Source organism: Pinus tabuliformis, chromosome X, assembly GCF_031772625.1.
Source record: "Pinus tabuliformis cultivar Carrire ecotype Pingquan chromosome X, CPIR1, whole genome shotgun sequence".
Classification (NCBI taxonomy): domain Eukaryota; kingdom Viridiplantae; phylum Streptophyta; class Pinopsida; order Pinales; family Pinaceae; genus Pinus; species Pinus tabuliformis.
Window position 1 is genome coordinate 77,509,182 of NC_142308.1, and position 13,949 is coordinate 77,523,130.

Genomic DNA, 13,949 nt, shown 5'->3' on the forward strand with positions numbered 1-13,949 from the left:
TTTACGACCAATTTCAAGAAACATGAACCAATTGAATCCATTTCTATTATCCATAAATGCCATCATTTTTCCTCTCCAGACTCACAAGCTATCCAAGCATTTTCGCTAAGCATCGTCATCACCATTTTCGTAGAAAACAATCACATGTTTCCTTTTCCATTTACATTTTCCATTCATATTTTCATAGTTTCCATTCATAGAGACATTCAACTCGCTTACATGCTGATTTTTCATTTTGCTTTCCGTTCGCTTGTTTACCCTCTTGCAATTTTCCTTTCCATTAAATAAACCTTGATCCACTGCAAATTTTTTCATTCATAGTCCTTACAAAATCATCATTTCATACTCGCGTTAGATGATGGAGGATTCATTAAGGCCTCCCTTCTAACAAGTCTTGGCCTATTGACATCAACACATTATCTAGGATCAGGGCTAGAATCCTTATTAGTACCTTGAGGCTTGTATGCATCAATGACAATTTCTCTCACTGACAATCATGGGAATACATCAATGTCCTTTGATCATTAGATCTTGCAAGTGGCTTGACATCAGTTCACCTATTGGCACTTTGCAAGATGTACTTAGGTAGCTTGGCACTTGTTGACATTAATGGCGAGTTTGCCTCGCATTGGTTAACAACATTCATTAATGGCCGGTAATCCAATGATTTCTCTTCATGCTCGACAACAACACATTCATTCGCATGACTAGAATTGTACCATCAGGTTTTGTAGCAGGTGAAGACTATATCATTTCAGCATTTTGCAGCAGATACAACAAATTTAGTAGCAGAAATAAAGAATTCACTTTCAGCACCTCATCCACCATTTATGCAACCAAGAAGCAGATGAAATTCTGCATTCTATTCCATGATCCAGTAGCAGTTACAACCTCTCTACACATGCACAATTTGTCCACTTCCTAGGTAAGTAAAGGTATGTTCTTTTCTAGCTTTTTATCATAGAATTTCTTGAATACTGAAATTATAATTTTTGGAAAATACTTCTCCATATTTCCTTTCTCATTTGAAAAAAAAAAAACCGTAAACACCTTTAGTTGGGGGGGAAGGGACATCCATTTATTATCACATCCATATCACTTCATTTCCTCCTAACATACTTGTCCTAATAAATTATTATTTCATTATGGTTCAAAAGTTATGTAATTTGCAAATAAATTCCTAAATGATGAGCATATTATATGGCTTATTTAAAGATGCATTCTTAAATATGTTCAATGAATCTTGTTGCAACAAAAAGAAACAAGGTATTGATACACAAGAACCATTGCCAATTAAGATTCCATTGTCACACAAGAACCAACCAAACATGTTGCAATTCAATGTATAATAAGGAAGACTTTGCAAAAATAAATGAAATTGTCAAAATGCAAAGTTTAAGGACAATTGATATAATCCAAGCTCATTCAAAAGAAAATAATGATTAAACAATGCCGTAGATTGCATGAGGACATGTAATAATGTCATTTGGGGGGTATGTAGAGCCTCCAAAATGTCTTCAAAATATCATCTACTTTCACCTTTATCACCACCATTTCACTCACATGTCGCAACTCCATAGCCATATAATCTTTCATTAGCCTCCATTTTCATAATTATACAGGTTACCTTTGTGTTTTCCAAATGCTAATGATTTCTATTATCTTAAGTGAATTTATGGTTAAAACTTAGAAAAATGACATATACTTGCTAATACTTAAAAGTGGCTTGAGTTTCATGACATGTGTAGGTCATTTGGAAGCTTCCAAGGCACCCTTATGTGACCTCCAATGCTCAAATTCGAATTCCCTTCAAGATATGGAAGAATATTTGGATAAAGGTCAAAGAGGATATGTGTCTCATCATTACCTATTTGAGTTGTAGCTCTATGAGATTTTGTAGGGATCTAGGGAGAGAATATTGGACCTCCATTAATGAGGTAGCTTCTTATATTGCCTTCTCCTTTCGAACGCATGTGTAAAGTGGGGAAATGCTCATGTTTTGAATGCAGAATCTGGATTTGGCAACATGCCCATGAGTGTTGTTCACTTTGATTTGGTTATGCTTGCATTTGGAGCCTCTCAAATTTCCATGTCTCGTGCTTTTGGGATTGGCCACCTACAATTTGTGAGATTTACTGTTTTTTATTTATTTTTTGATTTCATAGATTAAGATTTATTTATTTCATATCTTTTCATGTGTGAGAGGTTAAGAGTGATTTTTTTATTTTCTTTCTACCTAGAAGTTAAGAGAAATTGTTTTCATTTGTTTTGATATCTTTTCCTGTGTGAGAGGTTAAGAGTGATTTTTTTATTTGCTTCATACCTAGAGGTTAAGAGCAATTGTTTTTATTTGCTTTCCACCTAGAAGTTAAGAGCAATTGTTTTTATTTACTTTCATACATTTTCCTATGTGAGGGGTTAAGAATGATTGCTTTTGCTTTCATTTCTTGTCATGTGGTTTTTATTATTCATTTCATAGGATCTTGATTTGATAATGCACACATGATCCCTTAGAGTAGATTTCATTTCATACAATTTCAATTCTGTGCACTGTACTATAATTGTACAATAATTTCTTTTGAGTTGATTGTTGAATTAGAATAGGTGAATTTGGTTTGTCGTTATTTGGTTTTGTAGTTAGATTGATCTAAATTGGAAGTTAATTTCTAGCATATAAAGTGCATGCACGCTTCACATGTCTTACGAAACCCCCATGTTGACAATTAAATGATAGGTAATTAATTTTCCTCAACAATATTTTGGACCTAAATGTAGTTCTCTAACAGTTTTAATGTAGTTTCTATTTCACATTTTCTTGTAGTTTGTATGTTTGCGTTCTTTTAAGAAATGTGATGTGATTGCGATAAGGACCTTTGAAGAATAGTTTAAGACATAAGTATTATAGAATCTAAGTACTATTTATGGGTCTTTTACTGGGATTTCGCTTATCACATCTTGTGGATTTTGCCTCATGACTAATCCTTGTTGCTATCAGATCTTGTGATTTGGATAAAGCAGGAATGCATTATCATGAAACGACTTGGTTTGATATCTTAGTTTATCCAAAGTTTTATTCCAAATGTTTTACAAAAGGCAAGCTCTTATTAGCAAAAAAAAAATGGAGAATTTTTTAGAACAGTCCCCATTTATTAATACAATATTAATTATTAAATTACTAAATGGCAGGGGATGTTGAAAAGTACAACATTTCGCTATGTTGGGAACTATTGTTCTCTATGTTCTGCATGTGTTGTGTGCATCAAGGGAATTCTCTTAACCTTCAACTTATGATATCTAGTAATTATATTGTGATAATGATTATGTTGATGTCTATATGTGTATACATGTATGTATGTATGTATGTCCTGTCTGACAGGGTCATCATGGATCATGATTATGAATGCTAATAATTATATCTATAGATATGTATGTATGCATGTTGTTTTATGAAAAATTGTTTAATGCTAATATATATATATATATATATATATATATATATATATATATATATATATATATATATATATATATATATATATATATATATATATATGCTGTTGTCTGACAGGGTCGTTAGGAATCATTCTTGTGGAGGAATGATTTCTTACGCACATGAATGGCATGAATAAGTTCTTGGTTTATGAGGAATAAAGTGGAAGAGTAGTCATGACAAATATATGAGGTTAGTATCATGTGGTTATGAGTTTATATTATGTGATTATATTATGTCTATATTATGACAGGTAACTCTGAGGGATACATCAGTTAAATGAAAGCAGCGAGATCTGTGGCATGCTAGGATAAACATGGATGGAGGAGAGACACTGGAAGCAAGGTTGCTTGGTAGATATAGTGTGTTTTTGGCTGTGTGGTTCTATTGTTGTACATGTTGCATATATTATGTTGTGTGCATGCAATGTGGTGTATATATAGTGTGTGTACATTTTGTTTACGCAATGCTATTTATAGGGTGGTACAGATAGTGTTATGTGAATATTGCATATGCAGTACTGGGTATAGATGCTGCTATATGTACATGTCGGATATGCAATGTTGTCTACATATTGTAGTGTGTGCATGATGGATATGAGGTGTTCTGTGCATATGGTGCCGTGCACGTGTGGGATATGTGGTGTTCTGTTCATATGTTGTTATTTACAATTTGTATATGTAGTTCAATGTACATATGGTGTTGTGTGCATGTGGTGTTGTGTATATGTCGTGCATGTGATTTTGTATACATGTGGTGTCATGTACATGTTGTGCATGTGGTACTGTGTACATGTGGCATTATGCACATGTTTTACAGGTGGTACGGTGTACATGTGGCATTGTGTACACGTTGTGCAGGTGGTGCCATGTACATGTGACATTGTGCACATGTTGCACAGGTGGTGTTGTGTATAGGTGGTATTGTGTGCATGTTGTATATATGGTACTAGTGTGCATGTGGTATTGTGTGCATGTCGTACATGATCTGTTGTTGGAATGCAGTACTATGTATTATGTGTGTGTATATGTATTGTGTTTTACATTGGGTGTAGGTGTATGCATTGTGTGGTGGTGTACATTAGATGTAGGTGCATGTACTGCATGGTATTGTATGTCATGTGTGGTTATATGTGCATGATGCACACTATGTTTATGTGCACATGGCTGAGGAGAAGGCATGGGGTGTTTGTTGGGTCTGGCAACTGATTTAGTGTGTGTACAGAATAAGGAAAAAGGTAGAATCTAAGGATTGATTAAAGGATAAGTATTGGTATTTTATTTCAGTTTTATTATGCATGTGATTTATGATTCTAGTCTATGATGATTACATATGATCTATGATTCTGGTTTATGATGGTTACATGTGATTTATGACTTTCATTTATGATGGTTGTGTTTTGAGCTAACCTGATGTGATATGTTTATACATGATGATTTGGTCAAAGATGCTAGTGTGACTTGTTATGACAGGAAGCGAACATAATTGCAAGTGTACCTTATTGACGAGCTACCAATGATGTATGATGTGAATTTATTTCAATTTATTTTAAATCTAATGGAAATTATGTACTTGGTATAGGAATTCATCAACATGCATGGTTGGGTGGTTGAAATTGACTATAATAATTAGCAACAACAATAAAAGGAATTCAATCAAGTAGTAGTATGCTAGTTAAACATTCAGGAGCAGCGACATTGTGGGGCACTGGTACCTAATAATGTCCATTGATTTCCATGAACATGCTATCACCAATACGATGGTTTTAAGGTATGGATATGCCTTGGTTTTTGGACCTTTGGATGCAAGAAAACCTTGTTGAGGGATGGACTTCCCAGGATGGGGGTACGAGTAGAACTTGTAAGATGTGTGATTGCATGGAAGGGGGTGACTAGATTTCCCAAGGGACTGTGTAGCAGAGAAGGGAAGGTTGGGGATATATATTTATTTTGGTCATTAGCATTTCCATATAGAATCAAATTCACATTGGGAGTGTGCCCTGGAATAATGAGTTAATAATTGTTCGTTGAGGGGACATTTAGCATGGGATTGTAACATTGGACATTGGATGTGGACTTTGACTTTCTTAGTGGATTCTGGACTTTATGGGAAAGAGATGAATCTTGGTATTACTTTGAGGGTGGAGGTGTGAGCCTCTTGATTCCCTTATTGTGGATGCAAGCATCGTATCCTTTTATTTGCAAGTTGAGAAAATATGCATATGTGTACAGTGTGTATTATTGTAAATATTGTATCAAGCTAGATTTATAAAGCTCCATAGACAATATGATTATTTTCTACGTGAAGAAAATGTATATGTATGTATATGTGGTTATTATTGTAAATACCATAATGAGATGTGTTATAAAGCTCCCATAAATGCTATGATTGTCATGTTTCAGCAGATGGTCATTGTAAATACTGCAACGATCTGTGTTATAAAGCTCCATAGGTAGTATGTTTTGTTTTCAGTGGTCTTTCTGGTTACAGGTGCCATTGAACACTGAGGAAGGTGTTCCTCCAAGGGGGCGATTCTGTAACAATATTGTTTAAAAATCAATGTAAAAATATATAATACCATGGTTATGGGACATGTATTCCAAGCTAAATGGTGGGAAAAAAATCATAATGGGTGTTCATTTCAGTTATTATGGTTAAAGGAAATTGGAAAAGGCAATGGGAAAGGCTTTGGAAAGGAAAAATGGAATTTTTGACACATTTATTTACGGGAATAATGGAAATTAAGAAAAAAGGAATATGAAAGGTCACATGTTGCATGTGAGGAGGAAAATGAAGAAAATAATGGAAAATGAAGAAAATATAGGTCTCATTGATAAAAAGGATTATGAGGATTAGTTGGCAAGCTTTTGCTCAACTTTGGAGTAAGGAAAGGAAAAGCAAGCAAAGGAAGGAGTAATAAAGGAAGAGCAGGATCAAGTTGCTACAACATGCTTCGTTGTAGGTATCAATTTGCATGTGTTATTTCCTTGCTTCATTTGGCATGCATGGCATTGCATGTGGTTATTTGTTGTTATGGCATGGGTTTTCTAGGCGTGACAATGTTTTCTTCCTAGTCTTGCCATTTTCGAATAGCCATGGTGTCATGGGGTTCTCATGTTTTGGTTGAGATGGATTTCCTAATGGATTTGAAGCTGAGTGAGGTGGATCTCTGTAAGGAAGAAAACATGGTCTAGTGATCCATAAACCAGATTATGGACTGAGGTAAAGCGACTAGCCTAGTGGCCCCTGAACCAGATTGTGGGTTGCGGTAAATCCAATTATTGTGTGTCTCGATGGGCCTAAGAATCCTTGACTGGTGAATGGATGGATATACAGTAAAGCCTAGAGGTGGTTGCTCTCCATGAGGCCTAGTAATCCCATGATAGGATATGTCGTCAAGACTGGAGAATGGGTCTCAGTATAGGGCCTAGTGATCTGGTGTGGATTTTGGTAAAGCCTGAGAGACTTGGAGACAAGAGAATTCCTCATGGTGTAGGTGGAGAAATATAGTGTCATCCATGCTTGTTTTGGCTTAGTGATCTAGTGGAGATCATGGCAAAGCCTGTTATTACATGTTTATTATGATGGACTAATGATTTAGGATGGATTGTGGTAAAGCTCAGTTTCTATTGATGAGGGTGAGGTGGTTTAGCCTCAGGATTCCCTAGTTGGTTCTTTTGGTTTGAGTTCCACATTCATGCTTGGAATATGACAGGAGGGTTAATGTAAGAAGAAAGAATTGGTTCATCAATTCTATGGTTGGGTGGAACGTGGTAGTCCCATCTCGGGTTGGATTTTGCATTCGTTAATAATAGGTTCTCTCCTTGATATTTTATGTATAAATGTAATGTTTTATATGTGGATTTTGTGGCTAATGTATCCTTGAAATTTCTGTTTTTATTATGTTGGTTATAAGCATGTATTATGACAATGATGATGTATGGATTTTGTCATGTTTTGATTTTTAAATGAATGAACATATATATATATATATATATATATATATATATATATATATATATATATATATATATATATGACGTAATAGATTATAATGCAACTAATGATATAAAGACACAATGCTTCTTATCGAATCTCAAATAAGTATGAAACCTGTATGCTCATATCTATTGTTTATTCCTATAGACTACATATTTGTGATATCTTTGATGAAATGTCTGTCATGGTTAGTATGGGCGCAGTCAAAGGCTTGTTCAAGTAATTGCATTTGTATTGTCATTCCCTTGTTATCTTTATATTTTGAAGGTGTCATTTAGTTCTGGGCAGTGACCTAGGCTTTGGCCCAAAAAAAAGTGGCTCAAATCCCAGGGACACTACCACAACACTAAGAAAAATAGTCCCTGGACACTAGCATACCATGATGTGGGAGCTTCCAAATCCATATGGACACATGCATGCTGATATCATGGGAGTATCCAAGGGTTAATTTGTCTAAAACCTAAGTGGGATGTAGGGGTTGGTTACCTGAGAGTTTCGGATGGTTCTTCGGAGTATTATTGCCAATGGGGAAGGTTTGTATGTCATGTTTTCATCGTTTACACTTCCTTAAAGTCACGTAGGAGGTTGAATCCCATCATATTAGCCTCTCGTTAAATTTTTAACTTGGTTGGCCAGTTACTTGGGTAGATGTGGGGTGAGGGTGTTATAATAATATTTCTTGAACAATTGAATTCTTTTCTCTTTGAAAAATCTATCTTGTGGGCACATACTTAGAGTAGTAATTAAAATCATTTAACTTCTCTCAAGAGTCACCAAGATGCTTACAATTTTCAAATTTAGTGCCCCAATAGGGATATCTTATGACTCTTTTGACTCCAACCTTGTAAGTTTTATGAATTTGCTAGGGCATCTTGATTATCTTAATTCCACTAATACCATAAAATTTTGATCCCTAAATCTATAAGATCATTACCATCATTGTTACGCTAAGGGAGGTATCGTCCCCACTGAGAACATTAGGGTGTCTCTACAGAAAATTCATTGTTACGCTAAAGGAGGTTTCATCCCCGCTGAGAGCATTAGGGTGTCTCTATAGAAAATTCTTATTGATGAAACTTTATATATATATATATATATATATATATATATATATATATATATATATATATATATATATATATACATATGTATATATATATATATACATATGTATATATATATATATACATATGTATATATATATACATATGTATATATATATATATATATATATATATATATACATACATATGTATATATATACATATGTATATATACATATACATATACATAGATATATATATATATATATATATATATATATATATATATATATATATATATATATATATATATATATATATATATATATATATATATATATATATATATCTATATCGTGTTGCATCTTATCTTGCAAATATTTGGATCTATGTATTTAGGAACTTCTAGAACTTAAGTTTTGTTTACAATCCTATCATAAATCCACCCTCTAGCATTGCTTCATTGTCTTCAACATTGAATTTTCGTTGAATTATTTCCATTTTTTCATTGTACTTCCACAATTATGGTTTTTATATCATTAAAGGGAATTTCTTATTAATTAACTCTAGGTGTTTAGCTCTTAATTTCCTTATTTAATTTACATGGATAATATTACCAATATATTAACGCAATAATAAATATATTAGAATTACTCTCTTTTCATCCTCTCTTATCTCACCTTAGGTTTTCTCTATTTCAATTAAAAACTAAATGGAAAATCTACTCTTATCTCTTCCCATTTTAGTATTGTGTGTGTTCTTGGGTATTCTTCCATATTTATCCTTTTATTATATGTGGTAGAATTAAATTATTTTTTTTCTATATCTTGGTGATTCCATTTGGAAGTTGTTTTGAAAACATACCTTACATGAGAGAAGCCTCTTTCCTCTATTGCCTCATATCTTGTTTCCTTTATTCCTCAAACTAAATTTCCTTCTTCTCGTCCTTCCTCCAACAATTCTTCCCATTGTTATGTGCATGTTGGGGTTAACCAATTATATCCTGAAAATATTTCTATTATATCCCATATAATTTATATGAGTATTCTTAACATTCCTTCTAGTCAGTTTCCATGTATTTATACAAAAATACAACTGAAACTTACAACATAGAAGAGACATCCTCATACTATGCCAACCAAGTTCATCATGGAGGATACCCACCACTTTATCCAAACATGAAACCACTTCTACCCTTATTATAGTTTACCATATAACTTGTTAATCTTCTCCTAACCAGGTTACGTGCAACCATTTTTCATGTGTATCATATGTGATGAATTTCCACCATACATCTGATAATTTGAAGATAAAATTAATAATTATTTTATCAAAAATAAATAATCTTTTAAGATACTTATTCCTCATAAATAGGTTCCCCATATAGAACCTCCAACCTTACTTCAACAATCCCTCATCATTTATAGCTTTACATACATCCATTGAAGATATGTTAGGAATGTGAGACTCCATTTTTCAAGATACTTACTTGTGCAAATAACTATAAGTTAGGTACTAGCCCTTTCCCTAGTTCATATAAGTGATGTAATTATCATGTGTAACACTCACAACATATATGATTATTGTATCATATGAAGGAAAATATACTCTTCCTATAAACGATGGTCATAGTCTCCAATGATCTAAGTTTCTAACTCTCAGTAATACCCTACCTATAAATAAGGTGTTACATCTCAATTAGGCACTTCCTTAATACAAGCATTCCATCCTTAACCTACAAATGTAATGTCCCAAATGAATAAAATTTGGAACAACCCTTCAAAAAATTATCATTCGCTTAACAGAAGATTGTCATGTAAAATATAACAGATAAAATGCATCCAATTCCATAACAAGAATAAAAGAAAACAATCTCAACTTTATTATAATATATAAGATGGAGTTTTTCATGTTGGAATAACAAAATAGTTGAGATAAAGTAGCCTCAAACAAATCTACAACAATTCCATAGTCGGCCTCCAAAACAGAACTGAAAATCAATAAACTGCAACCTATGAACCCTGAATGGATTCACCAAGGGAAGAGATGGGGGTTCGCCCACCCCCACTGAATCACCCAAGGGTTTCCGCCATGAGGCTACTACAGGAGTAGAGAATCAGGTTCTCAACCCCACATACAAGAAACAATATCAAAACCAAGATGTGCCAAATGATCTTCTCCTCCTATTTTTATAGATCTCGTGGATAGATTTGCAAGCCTCTATAAGCATCTTATTTTATTATTATAGAAGCTCCTCCATTGACTTTATCCTAAGTGACCCCTATTATTTTATTTTATTTTACTTAACTCACTTTTGTCCCATTTCCCCTAATTAATTCTTTGTCCTTAATTAAATGACTAATTAAAGTCATTTTTAACTAAGAAAATGGTAAATCGCCCACCATACTCTCCTTGGCCATTGGAAGTCACTTTTCAGCATCCCATCCTATAGATATTCTCATTCTGGTTCTAATGGGATATTACACTCAGGTGTTCCATCAATTAATCTCCCTGAAATGCCACCTCGAGGATAATTAAGTTATGCCAATAGCAACCTCGTTTTATGGGAATTATCAAAAATTCATGGAAACAAAAACAAGATGTGAATAACTACTCATGATATGAATATTCCAAGCGAACTCCGTTGGACCCCATGAAAAATCCTTAGAACTCCATTGGAACCCTTGATGACATAAACCTACCCCACTAACTTGGTCATCCCTTGCCCTAGAAATCCATGTTGGTTGTACTACGGAGAAAAATAATAATGGGGACATTATAATCCTCCTACCCCAAGATTGATTTCCCTCAGGCAATCCAAATCTGTGGATCAATCTAGTGGCCCAACCCAACTGACGCCCTACTCCTATGTCAAACCATCATGAACAGACCCCTTAATGCCCAAATCCTAGACCAATCTTTGACTGAACTTGTCATCAACAAATCCTCTTGGATCCCAATGCCACCAAGAATAGGTATCAAGGCTCCAAAGCTCCTGTTGTGCCATAACTCCGACTGTGAATGTTGTTCCATCCACTGCATACCAACTCATCACCTCTCTCCAATCCAACCCTTGGCGTAAACCGAGGGCATTCTCATCATATTGATGTTGTGTTGAAATACGGATGAGTGGTCGGCCTACATCTCGCTGCCAACTGAAGCATGTAATATCCCTAACCTCTAAGGGCTCCTGTAGTACGCTGCTCCTAACTAAAACTAATACTCCATCAATAGGGTACCGACTCATGATCTCTCGCCAATCCAATGCATAGACTCCAGTGTAAGGAACAAGTCTACTATGTTGATGTTGGTCCATGCTTAACTGATGATGCTCTATTTGGTCAATCAACCAGATATGTCTAAGGAAACCCACCCCTCACTCTATAATAGGAAAAGGTAGGCAAGTTGTGCTACAAGCCCTGTCTATGTACTCCTAGAGAGGGATGCTCCATAAAAGTCCCGCAGCTCTGCTAGCTACCTGTGAATCTACCCGTGCCTCATTAGTGGGTTGGCCTAAAGATGGATTCACCGCCATCTCCACTAGCTCCTACTATCTTCTAGCCTCCTCCAAAACTACCTTGCCAATCTCCAACACCCCAAGAGGAAAAGTGTCAGGGAATACTGTCACCCTACCCACTGTCTGAACATTTGTCTACTCCTCATCAATGGTTGATCCCAAGGGTGGATGCCCATGGTCCATGACCATGGGTTAAGTATGAAACTCCAACTGGCCCTCCCTAGAAGTGTCATCATGTATAATGCGCATATCCTCCTCCTTGGCTAACCCATGATCCACCATATGATTCTCATGCTTAATCACCCCCTGTGACTCATCATATTGAATGTCTCCAATAGGGTCTGTTGGCGGGTCATAATACACCCCCAAATATAAATTTGGTTTGTTGTAATCATCTCTAAAGGTCTACTCAAGCTCCCCTATGTGCTCACCATGCTAGATTTTCACTGATAGCTCACCTCTTCGGTCTCCTCTCTACATAGGAATACTATGGTACTCATTATACCGATCCACTAGATAGTTATGCATACCATGGCTGCTGCCATCATCCTCACATTCCTGCTAATTCTCTTTAGAAGAATCCTCATCTGAATGGACATAATGAGTTTTCCCGTGCTCTACCTCTATCAATTCTCCCTTAGCCTTACACTTGTGATCTACTATCCATGCTCCCTGACATCTAAAACAGATCCCTTGTATTCTCATTTGATTTCTTTTCTTCTTTGGGGGCTCTCGAGACTTCTCTTTCTTTGGTTCCTCATCTTTTCCAGATCTAAACTTCCCAACATTTTTCTCATAAAATTTCTCTTGGCTAGAGGATCAATACTAAGGGTTGTGATTTGCCTCAACAACTCATCCAACTTTTCTTGGCCTGCTGCTAATTTATCCTAAGTTTTTGATAGGTTATCCATGAGCAATCTGAGTTAAGTGAGAGTCTCTTAATGGTATAGTGTTGTAGGAGAGAAATTTCTTTTTACACTTCTTCAAACATAGCATAAGAAGATGATATTTCAACCATACTAGATTTTAGGATGAGTTGAGGAATAAAACTCATAACCCAGAGATAACAATTGGGCATAAATCTCAATACACAGGAAATAAGGAAAATGAACCTGGTGACTTCTTCCCAATCGGCCAACAATGCTTCTTTTTCAATGGACGTTGCCACAAACACTAGTCTTCCAGCTTGCTGTGCCTCCCACAAGAATTCACATTCTCACTCAACAACAAATACTCAGATCTCAACAAACTTGCTATACAAATGACATGGCCAACTGACTTAACACCAACAAATTCAACAGAACTCTAACCCGACAATACCGGAGACAAGACTCTTCCTAAACCACCCCTCAATCACACTCAACAACTTATAATTTTTGTCATAACCCTCTTCTATTAAATATATGACAAGGAAATCCATATCAATTACATCAAGATGTTTGACTGATAGACTCCTTACAACACAACCTCCAACAATGTTTACAAGGCCATACAATGGTGATGGATAAGCTTGGCGGCTCAAGACTTTTACATGGTATCAATAATTAATATGACAATCTAGTATAGACCCAAACTAAGACTCAAACAACTTATATGAGACAGTATTGACAAATACAGGGTTTAATAATGCGTATGTTGAAGCATCAATATGTATGGTTGACCCTGGAAATTTCTCACGGTTTTCAATGACTGCTGCTACTTTTGGGCACTGTAATATACCAACTGGACAAAAATTCTCAAATAAGTCTTGCCCTCCAAACAAGCAGAGTGAGCTTCCAACTGATAATAATTTCACCAACTGATTTATGAGAACAATTTGACCTTCTATGAGCTTCTACAGGCACAATGTCATAGAACAAAAATATTATGGGTGTGGAGACTGATACTACTCAACATTTAG